The sequence below is a fragment of the Malaclemys terrapin genome, chromosome 7, assembly GCF_027887155.1.
Source record: "Malaclemys terrapin pileata isolate rMalTer1 chromosome 7, rMalTer1.hap1, whole genome shotgun sequence".
NCBI lineage: Eukaryota > Metazoa > Chordata > Testudines > Emydidae > Malaclemys > Malaclemys terrapin.
The window spans coordinates 40,957,433-40,975,228 of record NC_071511.1 but is presented as its reverse complement, the minus strand read 5'-3'; the positions used below and the strand labels follow the sequence as shown (position 1 = coordinate 40,975,228).

Here is a 17,796-nt window from a genome sequence, read left to right as displayed (position 1 = left end):
GATGCGTTAGGTTAGTCATGCAAGTTGTATAGTTAGGTATGAATTTACTAATGTACTTCAACATGACTAGCAGCCTTTGAATTCCCCATTTATCTCAAGTCTTGGCATGTTTGCATTGCTGTAATTTTTGATTCATTAGGAAAGAGTCCCTTGAAGATTCAGAGGTTCAGTGGCAGTGGTGCCCCAAATTACTGTGTCACCAGTGTATGCTTTCACACCTGCTAGACTCTCTACCATCTGGCTTATCGTATGGTGATGTTGATTTATAAGCCAGGTTTTTTAAAAGGCCTATAGCGTGTTTGAGCCACACTTCCCCTTAATGCCTTGGGAATCCTGTTAAGAAGAGAGAAATGCTAGCCTGTTACCAATTGGCTCAAGAATCGTTAACTAAGGAATAAGTATTTTGGTATTGGCCTAACAAACAAGAACAGATGCTTAGGATAGCAGGATAGCTATGTTAAGATGGTACACAACAGATGTTATGGGTAAAAATAAAATTTCTGTCGTAGAAACAGAGGATGTAAGTGAAGGTGAAACTATATGCAGCCCTATAATTGTACCAAGCTGTAAGCTAACCTTAGAACCAAATGAAAGAACCGTGCAAGCTGTTAGACTAAAAAGAGGGTTCTCAAGATAATTGGTGTGTATATGCTTTTCTGTTATGCGTTTACTAATAATACTTAAAATAAAAATGGTCAAGCTGGCTGCTTTGAGGTCTCTTTAATTAGCAAGCCAAATGGTGTGTTGAAAGAGCAGATTTGGAGCTCTTGGTGTCCAAGGGGATCTACCAAAATCCAGCTAGTGCATCAATTTTGCTAAAGAATTTGGCTTCTGCCATCTTGGACAATAGTTCATTTCTTGTGGGCAAGTGGAAGGGTCCTCTTTTTATGTTTTCGTTCAGCTCATTAGGGTCCATACACAGCCATAGTCCCTTTTCTTCCCCCCACTCCCTTCTACAGTTACGAAGTAGCGAACCCAATCTGTTTGTTTTTCTGTTTTCTGGATGATACCATTCGGTGTAATGTTTTGCAACTATTCTTCTAGGCCAGGCCTGCACAACTCTTAAAGCGGCGAGGGCCATATTACTCCAAAGAAAATAGCTGAGGGCCGAAACCCCCTGGCCGTGCAGAAACAGGCCCCCCTTCCCCCCCCAGCGCCACCCAGCCCCGCCGAACCCCGTCCCGCCCCCAGCACCACCCAGCCCCGCCGAACCTCGCCCCCCCCAGCCCTGACCCCTAGCTCCGAGCCCAGCCCCTCTGAGCTAATCACCCCTCGACCCCATCCCCCAGCAGCCCTGACCCCCAGCTCCGAGCACAGCCCCTCTGAGCCAGACACCTCCCCGACCCCATCCCCCCGCAGCCCTGACCCCTAGCTCCAAGCCCAGCCCCTGTGAGCTGAGCAGCCCCCGACCCCATCCCCCAGCAGCCCTGACCCCCAGCTCCGAGTCCAGCCCCTCTGAGCCGGACACCCCTCTGACCGCCAGTCCCTCTGAGCCTGACACCCCCTGACCCCAGCCCCCCCAGCCCTGACCCCTAGCTCCGAGCCCAGCTCCTCTGAGCTAAGCACCCCCCGACCCCATCCCCCAGCAGCTCTGACCCCCAGCTCCGAGCCCAGCCCCCCTGAGCCAGACACCCCTCTGACCCCATCCCCCCCCCCCCCGGCCCTGACCTCAGCTCCGAGCCCAGCCCCTCTGAGCTGGACATCCCGCTGACCCCAGCCCCCATGAGCTGCGGCTCGGGCCCAGGCCAGGTCCCTCTCCCCTCGCTCGGACTTACCGGCTCTGCCTCGTGCCCAGCGCTTCCCGCCTCAGCAGCCCCGGAAGTGACGCTGGACGCCAGGCAGGAGGAGCGGGAGATGGAGACGCGTGTGCGGGGGTAAGGTGACCTCAGCCCCGCGCACCGCGCTCTGACCGCCCTGACAGTCAGAAGCGCGGCTGCCGGGTTCGCCCCTGCGCTCTGACCGCCCTGAGGTCGCCCTTCCCCCCCCCCCCCCCCCCCCCGGCAGGGGGCGAACCCATCAGCCGCGCTCAGGGCAGTCAGAGTACAGCACACAGGGCTGTGAGGTCGGGCCCCCGGGCAGGGGGTGAACCCGGAAACCGCCCCCCACCGCTTGCCCGCGGGCTGCACAGTGGGCCCACGCGGGCCGCGTGTTGTGCAGGCCTGTTCTAGGCTCTTTCTTAAGGCTTGTGGAACTTTTCATGTAGCATGTACCACAGTTTCAGTGTCTTCTAATAACCTTGCCTTTTATATTACTGGGAAGCACCCATTTCCTATTAATACATCTTCATAGGATGCTATTAATACTTGTTCTGTGTTCTTCCCCACTCTCTCTTTGTTATATGCCCTCTAATGAGACCAGGCCCCTCAAAAGTGTAGGTCCAAGACTGGTTGCTTGCCTCTGTGTACCACCACCAACTCTTGTTTTATCATTTTCAGTGTGCACTCTCCCAAAACTAACAAAAACAACAAGGAGTCTGGTGGCACCTTAAAGACTAACAGATTTATTTGGGCATAAGCTTTCATGAGTAAAAACCTCACTTCTTCGGACTGTTCCTCCATTATAATTTTTCAGATACTTGTGACTCTTCAACTTCTATGTGCTCCTTACATCTCTCTCTTTCAATTTCTGTTATTACATTTTCTTGTGCCCCGTGTCCATCTTATATGGCACATATGTGCCATTTGTGCACATGGTAATTAGCCAGTCTTCACTGTGCTTCTGAACAGATCTTCCTCTTCACTTGAGGAATCCCTTTCTGCACTTAGTACGTACCCTTTTTGGCGTTCTCTGCACATTTTACCATAATGGTTTGCTTATTACAATTTCTACATATTTGTCTGAATGCTGGGAGTTTCCTGTTCTCATGCTGGTTGCCACACTGCTGGCAGGGTTTCCTTCTTTCTGTGTTTCTGTCCTTGGGCAATTTAATTTCTGTGAACTTTTCTCTTGTTGCTTTAACTATGATAGTCAGTCATGGGCTCTGTCTCTTTCTCCATGCTTTTTGTTTGTGTTTCTGCATGTTCTGCTGCTTGGCATATACATATTGTCCTCTCTAGTATCAGATCCTCCTCCTTTAGTAATTGTCCACAAACTTGTTTATTGTTACACCCCAGGACAATCTGTTTTTTAATGAGAGAGTCCTTTAATATTCCATATTCGCAGAACTGACTTTTCAGTTTTTAATCTGTGACAAATTCTTCCGTTGTTTCCCCTTCATTCTGCCTTCTTATCCTGAACATATATCTCTCATCAGTAACATTTTTTTCTAGTGACACAATGATCCTCAAACATTTTCTTTATTTCTGCAAAGCTTTCCTTTCTTTCCCCCATACCATCTGCACAGAACACATTATATGCATCTAGGGCTCCTGTACCTGTCACTGTTAAGAGCAGAGAAATCTTTGGCTCATCTTCCAGTTTATTTGCCCATGTGACTTTCATACAGCTCAATTTGCTGTTTGAACCTTTTCCGGGCATATTCAGTATTTCACTTGAGTCTCATGGCTGATGGGGGAGTTATGTGCAGTTGCACATGCTCTGTAGCAGCCATTGCAATGTAATCTTTCCACTGGGTCTTCCGGCATGCTCCCGCTCCCAGCACCCTATAGTATTTTACTGGTGAGCAGATGGTTGGTCAAGATAAACCCTTTACTGTGAACAAGAGCTATGTCCAGAAGTAAGGTAACAAACTTTCTATTGCTCTGTGTAGCTGCAGCTTGCAACTCCCTATCCTTGGTGCCTTTGTTTCTGTCCCCAGCAGGAAGTGTCCTAGGAAACCAAAGACAGAATCTACATTTTGCAGAAGGTGTGGCATCTCCACTTCATGGAGGACTTACTCTATAGCACAGGTGGTACTATTCCTTATGTGTCACTTCATAGGAAAGGACATCACAATAAGTTGAAATTTCTTTTTTTTAATATATTACAATATTTCTTGCCACTTAAGAGATCCTGTTAATGAATAGAAGTTTTTTCCTATCATTATCATAAGTCCTTGGTTAATGTACTTTTCTTTTCTACTCAAATGTACATGCTTAAGTCACACAAGGAGGTAATGTTGCTTGTAATGCTAATACCAGATGCGAGCCCTATCGATGAATAAAAAGTAATCTATGGATATTCAATTTGTTTTAAGTGCTTTCATTCATTTTGGGTGGAGTCTTAGTTTTCAAGTTTCATATTGGAGGCCCAGCTTTACAAATATGACTTTTTATAGAGAATGATTTAATACATGTTTTAAAGTATGGGAGCTCTTATCTCTCTGATGACGCATACTGCTTGATTGATCCAAAAATTACTTCTGGGGGTGTTATGAGATTTTCCTGGGGAACTTAAACTCAACAAGGTGTTCTGAAATGTAAAAATAGACATGTGTAGGTGGCACAGTTGCTTATATGCTGTAGATGGGGGATCAGTTATGAATACAGATGTTCTCAAATTCTTTAATATAAAGCTTTCTCTGATTTGAAAATTACCATGCCTCAGTTTGAAATTAGATGAGTCCTAATTATAATTGTTATCCTAATCAAAATGGATTTTAAAAAAACCTCTGATACCTCCTGGAAAACTTTTCAAACATTCTGTTTAGGCAGCATGTTGCAAATATGTCATATTCTGTATTTCTCGTGCTTTAATTAATATCCCTAGAAACATCTGCATTTAATGTGCTATCTGCAACTTTGATGTGATTTCCTAGTATACCTAGAATTAAAGCTGTAACAACTCACATACTTCTATATGACAGTTTTGCCATTTCTCCCTGTAGGTTCTTGCCAAGTTCAAAGAGAAGCTCAACAAGAGCAATCAAGTTTTTTTTCTCCTGTTAGTGACACTGAGATTTCTTGCCTGCTTCCCTCCTCAAGCCCTTTCATCTTCTTCTGTAACCAGATGCCCTTCCTCATCTACGTCTCTCTCTCCTCTTCTCCTTCCCCGTCACAGTACAAGCATGTTCTGGACTTTTCTATTGCTCAGTTATGCTTGCCCTTTTGGTTAGCACCCATCACCATTCTCCTTTCTTCTCTTCACCTCCTGAAGTCTTAGAATGTACTGTTTACAGTCATTGCTATGAGTCCCTCTCTGTCACCTCCCTTTTGAATCTACTCTTCAATTATATTTTCTTCCCTCTACTGAAACTGCACTCATCATGGTTAATGATCGTTTTGGACAATCTCAGGCCTTTACTCCATCCTTGTTACCTTTGACCCCTGCTATTTTTCAGAACTATCATCTTGACATCTAGTCCTCCCCTGGCTTTCCTGGACCTGGTCTTATGGTTCTTTTGCATCCCTGATCACTTCTTTAGTATGTCTCTTGACCGGCCCTCTCCCTCTGCTACCTTTCATGGGGCCCCCCCCCACAGATCTCTCTGGTAGGCCCACTCCTTTTCTTTCTCCTCTCTATTTCTGGGCGACTTCATCCATTTGTGGGGCCTCAATTACCATCTCTGTGCTGAAAACTGAGAGAGGAACATCTAAATGATTGACTTGTGTCTCTCCATCCAATCTTATGTCACAGCCTGAGTGTACAGTTTCTAGTTGTTAAGGGCGAGTCTTTTTTGGGGTGATCTAAACATTTAGAGATTCCAAGGCCAGGAGGGACCATTGTGATCATCTAGTCTGCCAGTAGCAAAAATCCCCAATGGCTGGAGACGGGACACAAGATGGGGAGGGCTCTGAGTTACTACAGAGATTCTTTCCCAAGTGTCTGTCTGGAGGGTCTTGCCCACATGCTGAGGATCCAAATGATCACCATATTTGGGGTTGGGAATAAATTTTCTCTCAGATCAGAATGGCAGAGACTCTGGGGGTTTCACCTCCCTCTGCAGCACAGGTCAGTTACTGGTTTAAACTAGTATAAATAGTGACTTCTCTGTAACTGGAAGTCACTAAATCATGATTTTAGGATGTCAGTAACTCAGCCAGAGATTGGGGGTCTATTACTGGAGTGGGTGGGTGAAAGTCTGTGGCCGTAATGTGCAGGAGGTCAGACTAGATGATCACAATTGGATCTTGATTTCAAAATTGTCAGTGATGGTGAATCCACTGTGACCCTGGCTAAATTGTTCGAATAATCAGTTCCTCTCAGAGTTAGAAATGGATGCCCTTTTTTCCATCTGAATTTCAACTACTAGCCATTGGATAGAGGTATACCTTTCTCTGCTAGACTGAAGAGCCAATTATTAAATATTTGTGCCCCACCATTGATCAAGTCACGCCTTAATCTTTTTCTTAAACTACGTAGATATAAGGTGTAGTTTTATACATATAAGTTGTAGTTTTTAATCCTGTAATCTTTCTCGTGGTTCGTCTCTGAACCTTCTCCAATTTATCAATGTCCTTCTTGAATTGTGGGCACTGGAATGGTTTTCTTTTTATAATCTGTATTTTCTTTTTATAGCATGTATTCATATTTACAAATCTTAAGTGTAATATTTTTCTTTTTTTAAAAAGTGTCAAAAGAAAAACACTACATTTTGGAAGTTAACTTTTCTATTGAATAGGACATATGCTAAATATTGTGAATTCAATTGATGGTTTACATTTTATTATGATAATCTGTTTACTTGAGTGTATAGCCTATTGTAGATCACATAGACCACATTTACAGTAAGAAATAAATATTGTGGTGATACATTTCAATCTGTACCCTTGTAATAATAAAATCCCAGGCTATAATATATATTCTGTAGCAACACCATGAAGTGGTGCTACCCTGTGTCAAACCTGAGAGCTATCTCATGATACTTTACAACAGTTGTCACTGTTGTGTATGTAAATATTCACAATGCACAGCATTGGTCCTAAATGATGTTTCACATTCTAGGTTCATATATAATTTCCTCTTTTCTGTGCCTTGTTTTTCTTCGCTGTTCTCTTGTGAGAGTAGCTGGCAGAAATAGTCACTGTGCATGCTAGGGAAAAAAGGTTTAGTGAATTTTAAAATCATGTACGTCATCTCAAAGATGTTTATTTCTCCCCAACATAAACTCTGCAGGAAAAAAAACACAAAAGGTGAATGACGTTTTTACGGACTACAAATCCATTTAGTTCAGACTTCTGCTTATTTTTCTGAACACATCACACTTAAAATGCAGTCATCCCTTCATCTCTTGGCAGAAGAGGCAGTATAATCTTTGGCAGAATTTTCTGTTTTGATTATGCAATTTGGTGTAATTTAAGTTAATATCTGCTTCATTCTGACATAGTGTAATCTCAAAGAATGCTATTTGAGGAGGATAAAAGAAACCGCTAGACTGATAGATTTATGTGACATTAAATACTTTAATATGCCATCTTGTGCTGCAACTCTCCCTAGAATAAGATACTACCTACCTTAGGTCATCTAATAGCTGACTTTCTCCTACCTTTCTCCAAGTGCTATTTTTCATTAACTCTTACATTGATGGTTACAATCCCTAGGTAACTAACTATCTTCAGGTACTGTAAAACTTGCTGGAAAATGTTTAGTGTAATGGCAAAGGGAAAAACAAAAGGGAAGATTTAATTTTTCTTCCCCAGATATGCGCATGAGAATTCTGCAAACATAGACGCTTGGAGATTTGAATATCCACTTCCCCTAATGTGCTTTTTTTTAAACAGGATCACAGTATAATTTCACTTAATACCCCCATCAGGATAGGTAATCCCCTGCAGGGCAGGTGACATTTTCAGTGCCCCTGTCTGCAGACCCCAACATCTATACATGCACTGTGAAATGCCTACTTTTACCTAATGTTCATAATTTTGTTTAAATTGCCCAAAATGTCAGTTATTACTATACATAGAGTAATGTGAGATTGAGTTAATTCATATCACAGGAATTTATCCAACCCTTTTATCCAGTTTCACTTCAAATGGGTTTGTACAAAGATCATGAAAACTAATGAAAGTCCATTGAGTAGCAGCTAATTTGAGGTGAAATAAGTCATTTCAGGTTCGACCTGGTTTTAGATACATAGTGAAACACCAAGCCATCAAAGTTCCATGTGGTTTTGGGTTTCAAAATGAAATTTGTCACAGCTCTAGCAATGCCGTTTGTTACTAGCAGCTCATGTTATTGTCATCTATTGGGCAAATGGGTCAGGCAGAAATCTGAGACAATCAGGACCGACTGACGAGTGTCTACTAGACACAGGCTTCTGCTCTTGAGACCCCATCACTGGAGTATAGAAAAGGATAGAAGCTAGTCTGAATCCAAATTTTGCTGGTTTCATCAGCCCCTAGTTTGTTCCCTAATCAAGTACAATAGATATCCTTGATCTCCAAGTCCCAGAAAATACTTTAAAATGTCTTTCATATATATTAAACTAAGAAATAAAATAAGGAAAGATGTTAATGTGTTTTAAGGGGCTTCATAAAACACCTAGCTCATCTTAGTTGTAATTTTTGACAAAATAACATCAAACTCAAAACTCAGGCAATTTCGATCAGCTAGACCAAATATATGTGGATAGATTTAAATGCAGTAGGTCAAGTACAGTATTTTGATTTCAATTATTTTTGTATTTAAAGTATCTTCATTTAGATAACAATATTTATACCTTGTAACAGAATAAATTCAGTGGCGAATAATGGAAAACCAAAGCAAAATAACCATATATATTTTAACCGTAAGAGAGAGAGAATCACAACTATTCACTGGCATTTTATCAGACCTGGATGAGATCAGGACTCTTTTCCTAATGTTATTAGCTTGCACATACTTATGTTTCATGGGCTGAGGTAGGAATAATGGGTAGTTAACAAAGAGGAAAAAAACAAAACTCTATTCCTATGGGTGCTATAAAAGAACAGTAGATACAAATGAAAGCTGCTTTACCCGAATACCATTGGAGAAAAGATCTATGTTTCCCCAATGTTACAGTAATCAAAGCATAGGAGTTTTCTGCCAGCTATTCTATTTTTTTATACTACAGTAACATCTTGAGGCCCAATTGAGATTGTGGCCACGTTGCGATAGGCACTGTACAAACAGAAATAACATCACTCCAAAGAATTTACAATCTAAGCAGACAAGATGAAGACTTTACAGATGGGGAACCAAGGTAGAGAGGGAGAAATTGACTTGCTCAAGTCTGTGACAGAGCTGAGAACCGAGCCTGTATCTCCCGAGTTCCAGTCCAGTGCCTTAACCACAAGAGCAAACTTCCTATTGAAGGTACATGCACGTTCTGACAACAGTGCAGGAGTTAAAAGTAGAATTTTCAGGCTGAAGACATGTTCCATGCTTTTTGCCTGTATCTTAATCTCTGCTGATGCCAACAGTGAAGCCCTGGGTTTACTTTACACACTACTGTATTTAAAACAAAGAAATAAAAGCAAAACACTCGCCTCAGATCAAGATTCAGTTATCTTATTTTGAGCTTTACTGTATGCTTCACCAGCTCTGTGCTTGTTTTATTGCCATCAGCTCAATGGAACAACTTTGCATGTTAAGCTCATTGCTCACTGGGATATTGCTTCCATGATTTCAATGACTGTGTTGAAGGATTTAGCAGAGTAAAATTGTGAGCTTTGAAGGGCTTGACAGAATTCTTCTGTACAGTCAACTACAGCCCTGTTTTTTGAATGAAGGTATGCAATTTTTGCAGGAAAAGTGTGTTATCGTCAAACTTTCCCAAACTCTGATTTCCTAAATGAAACACCACCCTTAGTGTTCATCAGAATGCAAGTTTATCTTTGCTTTCTATTGATTTCACTTAGAAACATCCATTTATAACCTAGTAGAATGCTTTTTCCTAAATTGCTTATTTGCAAAGGTTCACAGTTGAAATTAATTACACTATTCACAAGTTTACAATGTAAGAGTTAAAGTTGTGCAGAGCTCAGCACTTTCACTTTCAGATTTGTGTGAACATGTTTTTCTTCAGCTTTGATCCACGTAGCTTGCCACCTGTTGAGTTTTTGCTTAGTTTGATTTCAGTGAACTAAAAATTAAAGTGAAGGTCAGTTGAAATGTCCATGTTTCCACCTGGTTTGGAGTTAAACCATGAATCATCCCAGGTTCACTCAGAAAACTTGTGATATTGAGAGAGCTTTCTATGAACCTACTCTGAGTTCTGAGCTTCCAAGAAAATCAGGCTGGTTTCACCATTTTTGTTCCAAACATTTGCAAAGTTCTCCTATGCAGTATTAGGATGAATAGTATTCTTTATTTGTGCATAGTCTAAGGCATCTGAACCCAATCCTCAACTCTTCTGTGTCTTAATTATAACATTTTAGGTGTATTTCATTTACATGAAAGTTGACTGTTAGAACATCAGTATGTCTATACTGAGTAAGACCAGTGGTCCATCTATCTCAGTATCCTGTCTTCTGACAATGGCCAATGCCAGATGCTTCAAAGGGAGTGAACAGAACAAGGCACTTTATTGAGCGATTCATCCCCAGTTGTCCAGTCCCAGCTTCTGGAAGTCAGAGGTTTAGGGACTCCCAGAACATGGGGTTGCTTTCATGATCATCTTGGCTAATAGCCATTGATGGACCTATCTTCCATGATTTTAATTCTTTTTTGAACCCAGTTATAATTTTGCCCTTCACATTCATCCCCTGGCAATGATTTCCACAGATTGAGATCCCTTTGTAACTCTTTGCAGTCAGCTTTGGATTTAACTGTCTTGAGTAATTTTGTATCATCTGCAAGTTTTGCTACCTCACTGTTTACTCCTTTTTCCAGATCATTTATGAATATGTTGAATAGTACTGGTACTAGTACAGATCATTGGGGAACCTGCTATTTACCTCTCTCCACTATGAAAACTGACTGTTTATTCTTATCTTTTGTTTCCTATATTTTTACCAGTTATTGATCCATGAGAGGACATTCCCTCTTATCCCATGATTGCTTAGTTTGCTTACCAGCCTTGGTGATGGACCTTATCAGAAGCGCTCTAAAAATCCAAGTACCATGACCACTGAATCACCCTTGTCCACAAATACTTTGCCTCAGTCTTTAATGAGGCCAATGAGGAACTTAGGGATAATGGATGGGATAACAAATGGGAATGAGGATATGGAGGTAGATACTACCACATCTGAGGTAGAAGCCAAACTCGAACACCTTAATGGGACTAAATCGGGGGGCCCAGATAATCTTCATCCAAGAATATTAAAGGAACTGGCACATGAAATTGCAAGCCCATTAGCAAGAATTTTTAATGAATCTGTAAACTCAGGGGTTGTACCATATGACTGGAGAATTACTAACATAGTTCCTATTTTTAAGAAAGGAAAAAAAAAACTGATCCGGGTAACTATAGGCCTGTTAGTTTGACATCTGTAGTATGCAAAGTCTTGGGAAAATTTTTGAAGGAGAAAGTAGCTAAGGACATTGAGGTAAATAGTAATGGGACGAAATACAACATGGTTTTACAAAAGGTAGATCGTGCCAAACCAACCTGATCTCCTTCTTTGAGAAGGTATCAGATTTTTTAGACAAAGGAAACACAGAGGATCTAATTTACCTCGATTTCAGTAAGACATTTGATATGGTTTCATATGGGGAATTATTAGCTAAATTGGAAAAGATGGGGATCAATATGAAAATTGAAAGGTGGATAAGGAACTGGTTAAAGGGGAGACTACAATGGGTCATACTGAAAGGTGAACTGTTAGGCTGGAAGGAGGTTACTAGTGGAGTTCCTCAGGGATCGGTTTTGGGACCAATCTTGTTCAATCTTTTTATTACTGACCTTGGCACAAAAAGTGGGAATGTGCTAATAAAGTTTGCGGATGACACACAGCTGGGAGGTATTGCTAATATGGAGAAGGACTAGGATGTCATACAGGAAGATTTGGATGACCTTGTAAACTGGAGTAATAGTAATAGGATGAAATTTAATAGTGAAAAGTGCAAGGTCATGCATTTAGGGATTAATAACAAGAATTTTTGTTATAAATTGGGGACGCATTAGTTGGAAGTAACAGAGGAGGAGAAGGACCTCAGAGTATTGGTTGATCACAGGATGACTATGAGCCGCCAATGTGATATGGCTGTTAAAAAAGCAAATGCGGTCTTGGGATGCATCAGGTGAGGTATTTCCAGTAAAGATAAGGAGGTGTTAGTACCATTATACAAGGCACTGGTGAGACCTCATCTGGAATATTGTGTGCAGTTCTGGTCTCCCATGTTTAAGAAGGATGAATTCGAACTGGAACAGGTACAGAGAAGGGCTACTAGGATGATCCGAGGAATGGAAAACCTGCCTTATGGAAGGAGACTCAAAGAGCTTGGCTTGTTTAGCCTAACCAAAAGAAGGCTGAGGAGGAGATATGATTGCTCTTTATAAATATATCAGAGGGATAAATATCAGGGAGGGAGAGGAATTAAGATCAGTACCAATGTGGACACAAGAACAAATAGATATAAACTGGCCATCAGGAAGCTTAGACTTGAAATTAGACAAAGGTTTCTAACCATCAGAGGAGTGAAGTTCTGGAACAGCCTTCCAAGGGGAGCAGTGGGGCAAAAGACATATCTGGCTTCAAGACTAAGCTTGATATGTTTATGGAGGGGATGGAATGATGGGATAGCCTAATTTGGGCAATTAATTGATCTTTGACTATTAGTGGAAAATATGCCCAATGGCCTGTGATGGGATGTTAGATGGGGTGGGATCTGAGTTACTACAGAGAATTATTTCCTGGGTGCTGGCTGGTGAGTCTTGCCCACATGCTCAGGGTTTAGCTGATCGCCATATTTGGGGTCAGGAAGGAATTTTCCTCCAGGGCAGATTGGCAGAGGTCCTGGGGTTTTTTGCCTTCCTCTTCAGCGTGGGGCATGGGTCAGTTGCTGCAGGATTCTCTGCACCTTGAGGTCTTTAAACCATGATTTGAGGACTTCAATAACTCATACAAAGGTTAGGGGTTTGTTACAGGAGTGGGTGGGTGAGATTCTATGGCCTGCGTTGTGCAGGAGGTCAGACTAGATGATCATAATGGTCCCTTCTGACCTTAAAGTCTATGAGTCTGTTTGTTTACCCCCTCAAAGAATTCTAATAGATTGGTGATTTCCCTTTACAAAAGCCATGTTGACTCTTCCCCAAATATTGTGTTCATCTATGTATCTGATAATTCTGTTCTTTAATGTAGTTTCAACCACTTTGCTTGGTACTGAAGTTAGGTTTACTGGCCTGTAATTTCCAGGATCACCTCTGGAGATGTTTTAAAATATCAGTGTCACATTAACTACTTTCCAGTCATCTGGTACAGAAACTGATTTAAATGATAGGTTACATACCACAGTTATTAGTTCTGCAATTTCATATTTGAGTTCCTTCAGAACTCTTGGGTGAATACCATCTGATCCTGGTGATTTATTACTGTTTAATGTATCAATTTTTTCCCCCAAAGCTCCCCTGTTGTTGCCTCAGGCTGGGACAGTTCCTCAGATATGTCACCTAAAAAGAATGGCTCAGGTGTGGAAATCTCCTTCACAGTCTCTGCAGTGAAGAGGGATGCAAAGGATTCATTTGGCTTATCCACAATGGCCTTGTCTTCCTTGAGTGCTCCTTTAGCACCTTGATCATCCAGGTGCCTCAGTGATTGTTTGGCAGGCACCCTGCTTCTGAATACTTAAAATGTTTTTGCTGTTTATTATTGTGTCTGTTGCTAGTTCTCTTCCATTTTTTTTTTTGGCCTGCACTTTTACACTTGACTTGCCAGAGTTTATGTTCCTTTCTATTTTTCTGAACAGGATTTTACTTCTAATTTATAAAGGATGTATTTTTGTCTCTAATCACCTCTTTTACTTTATTGTTTTAGCCATGGGTGTGTATTTTGGTACTCCTATTTTTTCTTTTTTATTTGGGGTATACTTTTAGTTTGAGCCTCTATTATGATGTTTTTTAAAAGTTTTGATGCAGTGTGGAGGCATTTCACTCTTATGACCATTTCTTTTAATTTCCATTTAACTAGCCTTCTCATTTTGGTCTTTTGTTGTAATATGATCTAAAAGTAGGTATGGTATTGTTCATATTTTGAGAATTGACTGATTTCTGTGTTAACCTACAAAAAGAAACTCCAGTCCTTAAATAACTGAATGTTTGGATATTTGTGTGTTTGCCAGGAAGTTGAAGTTTTTCTTTACTACTTTCACTGATAAAATGTTTGGCTGAAGTAATTGCAATAATTTTGTTCTTTAAGCCGGTCAATGCATAGTAAGTTAATAGCAGGGTACAATACACCAAGTAACTGTCACTCTACTTCATCATCTTATATCAGAAACAATTATTAAATCTGTTAGTCATTTGGAATAATAGTAGCAACAAAGCCCTCTGTTGTAGTGAGAGGCTATTTTTTCATCTAAAAATCATTTATTGTATTATGCTCTTGGAAGAGAAGAATCCAGAGATGCTACATATGATGAAGGATGGTAGCATATTTGTAACCTGAGCTTCAAGCACTTTCCTTTTGTAGCTATGTTCATGTACACGTTCAGGTCGAAAGCTGATGACTTGTCTCTTTATTGTAGGTATTATGCAATGTTAATCTAGCAGGAAATACTTGGAGGCAAATTATCAGAGCTTGTTGCTCAGAAGCCCAAACTATTCAAGGAAAAGTTGGCCTGCCAGAGAGGCAATAATAATAATAAATAAAATTCCAAAGGAGGTATGTGGAACTGCCTGAGAGCTGAGCAGTCCCCTTCACACTGCACATCATCTCTGTGTGTGATTCTTGTACATTAACTTGGGAGCCCGTGGCCACTTTCACAACCATTTGATTTTCTGTGGTTTCTGATGTAGCACAGGTTCATGGGTGTACTTTGGATCCTAATTTGATTTGGGATTGATGGTTTAGAGGCTATTAAATAAGGCAATTGTCTTAGATCATGACCTGTTTCAGACTAAAATCGGGTAAAAGAGCTCTGTTGTCATCTTGGAGTCAACCCATTCTCCCACGCTATTCCTTCATTTTTTTGCTGGGGCATGGTGCAGAAACACTGCTCTAATCTCATTGATCAGTGTTCTTCTCCTAATGATGGGCATAGGTAATTTGTTGATTCTGGTAAATTTTCTCTCTTTCCATAGTGTTTGATGCTGTTGACCATGAGATTGTGGACTTAGAAAAGATTAGGAAAAGATATATCATAGTTGAATGGCTTCATTCAGCCCTCTCAGATAGATCCCAGGAGGTAATTTTGGTTAGGTGCCCTCACAAGGTCTCCTTTGTTCTGTTTTTTCAATGATTTATTCTGACACGCCTCTTCTTCAATCGGTATGTGAGACCAGTGTGGGAGATAGTAAGGTAGTGTAATATGAACAGTATGTTCATGACTCTCAACTAGGCATCATGTCCTCACTAAATCTAGTTGGTGGATGATTCTTGTCTTGTATTTGGCAAAGATGAGATAACATTGAGATGGGAGAAAACTCAGTCCTCGCAAGGTGGAGATGAAGCTGGTAGGTTGGAAGAGCCAACTAAAACAATGTAGCATCATAAATCATCTAAAACCACTCAAACATCTGCTAAAGCAGAGTCCAGTAGTCCATTTATGTAGTAAATTATTTTGCATGTGCAGCAAATTTCACCTGTGTTCTTTTGACTACATTATCTACCAATATGTTTCTATATATAATTCAAGGGATTAATTTTGATCTGTAAAGCCATAAATAGTTGTTTTCTTGGCTGTTTCAAAAATGACCTCTCAAGTAATAGCTCAACATTGAGACTGGAAACCTAATGTGGTCTGCTAATTTGAACTCTGTGAATTCTCACAGGAAGGCTCTTTGTTTTGGGATTTTCTTTACTGGTTGGTCAGACAGGGTCAGAATTTGACCTTCAGGGCATATTGGTAAGGCATCCATTTATTCAGACATCTTCTGTATTCCCCGAGTATAAGGCTGAGTCTTTTGGTGGTCCGGTGGGTCTCCCTCCCCACACACACATTAATTTTTGTCAAATGTTACCATTTATATGGAGGCACAATTTCAATTTGACAAAAAGTCAATGACACTCTGGCAATTGTTGCCAGCTGTTGATCCACCATTTAATTTTTAAATTTAAATTACTGAAATTGTAAATTCACCCAGAGATTGTGATGGGTGCTCATTTTATAAATCCATCAAATTAAAACACTGGCCATTTATCCCTGTTGGGAGTAGTACAGCCCATAGTTATTCCGATGCATGGCCATCAGAGTAGGGACAAACTGATTCCAGGCCTACCTCATTTTAAGGCAGCTAGTATAATTAATTGTTTGGGTGAGGGGAGCTAGGACTTTCTGTCCCCTCCTCTATCACTGGTTTGAGGAGGCTCCTTTGCTAAAATCAGACTCCTGCAGATGAAAAAAGGTTCCCTCTCCTTGACCTCCAATTGTATTAGACGTCAGAATAATCTGCAGGCCATGTGGCTGCCTGATTTTGGAAGCCACCTCCTATTTGACTTGGTGCCTTATGAAGCAGAATGATATGCAAGAGAAATTAGCCCCCTTTTCTGAATACAGTCTGGGAAAATTATTCAAATCAGTTGTATGTTACTTTCGGAGGATTAATTAGCAAAACATTATAAAGTACTTTGGGATTTCCTTAGAAGAAAGATGTGCAACGAGGAGTTTCTAGTGTTAATATTATTTATTATAAATATTTATTATATATTCACTATTCTATTAAAGCAACAAAATGTTTCCTTGTAAGGAAGTTACTTATAATATCTGTTAATCTGGAGAGAACATTTTAGTGTTATGATTTACTTTTCTTGTATCTAATTTTTTTCAAGGAGCCTAACTATATTTTTTATTACTATATTAAAATATTCATAGTCAGAACAAATTTGTCTAATAAAAAGTCCAGTTGGGGTAAATAGACTTTGAATGTACGCTTTTCAGGTGAATTACCTCACCTAAGAGTGCAAAGATCTATTAAATATTGTTTATACAGTTATCTTTGAGGATATACAATCTAGGTACTTTAGTTGCTAAAACTGAATAAACGAAAAGCTATCAAGTTATATATTCAGTTCTTTAATTTTTCGATCAAACATACATATTGTTTCTAACCTTGTCTTTTGTAACTATTTCAACATTTCAGTGCTTGTAGCAGGGATGTAAATGTGTTTAAAATGTAAGTTTGATGGAGTAGTGTCCATGCTTTTAATGTTTTAAACAAATTACTATTAGTTAATTTGTAACAAATCCTTGTGAAACTAAGTATTTTATCATAGTAAATATCTCCTCAGTCTCCAGTTTTCATAACTGGGATTTGGTAAAAACGTTAAGTGCAGAGTGTCGAATTACCGTATATACTTGTTCATAAGCCGAATTTTTTTAGTTAAAAAGGGAAGCATCAGAGAAGGGGGTCGGCTTATGAACGGGTATAGAGAGGGAGAGGTGGGACACAGCCCCTCCCCGCAACAGAGGGAGCAAGGAGCGGCAGCAGAGCCAGAAGGGAAGAGGTGGGGCCAGAGTCTCTCCGCTTCTGGCCACACTGCTCTCCCCCCAGCCTCCAAAGCAGCTGCAGCTCCGGAGCTGGCAGGCTGCAGCCCAGCCTCTCGGCCCCGCCCCCCAGAGCCGGCTGTGGCCGCGACGCTCAGCTCGCCGGAGCACGCTGAAGCCATGCTGCCAGGCCCAGCTCGTTGGACCATGCTGCGGCTGCGCCACCCAGTCTGGCACGCTGGAGCAGGCTGCGGCTGCACTGCCCAGCCTGCTGGAGCAGCTCCAGCCAGGCCAGAGACATCCTCCCCTGGCCCTCCCCAGATAAGGTGGGAAGGGATAGGATGGGGAGCGTGTGGGGGTCCCAGGCTAGGGGTGGGGTCATGTGGGGGGTGGTAACAGGGGTTAATCCCCTTACCCCCAGCTTCTTTC

General features: G+C 41.1%; 1 protein-coding gene across 1 annotated transcript in view; it reads left to right on the top strand.

Annotated features, from left to right (window-relative positions):
• ATP2B2 (ATPase plasma membrane Ca2+ transporting 2) overlaps window positions 1-17,796 on the top strand; it is a 534,155-nt gene that overhangs the window by 333,226 nt on the left and 183,133 nt on the right. The window lies entirely within an intron of this gene.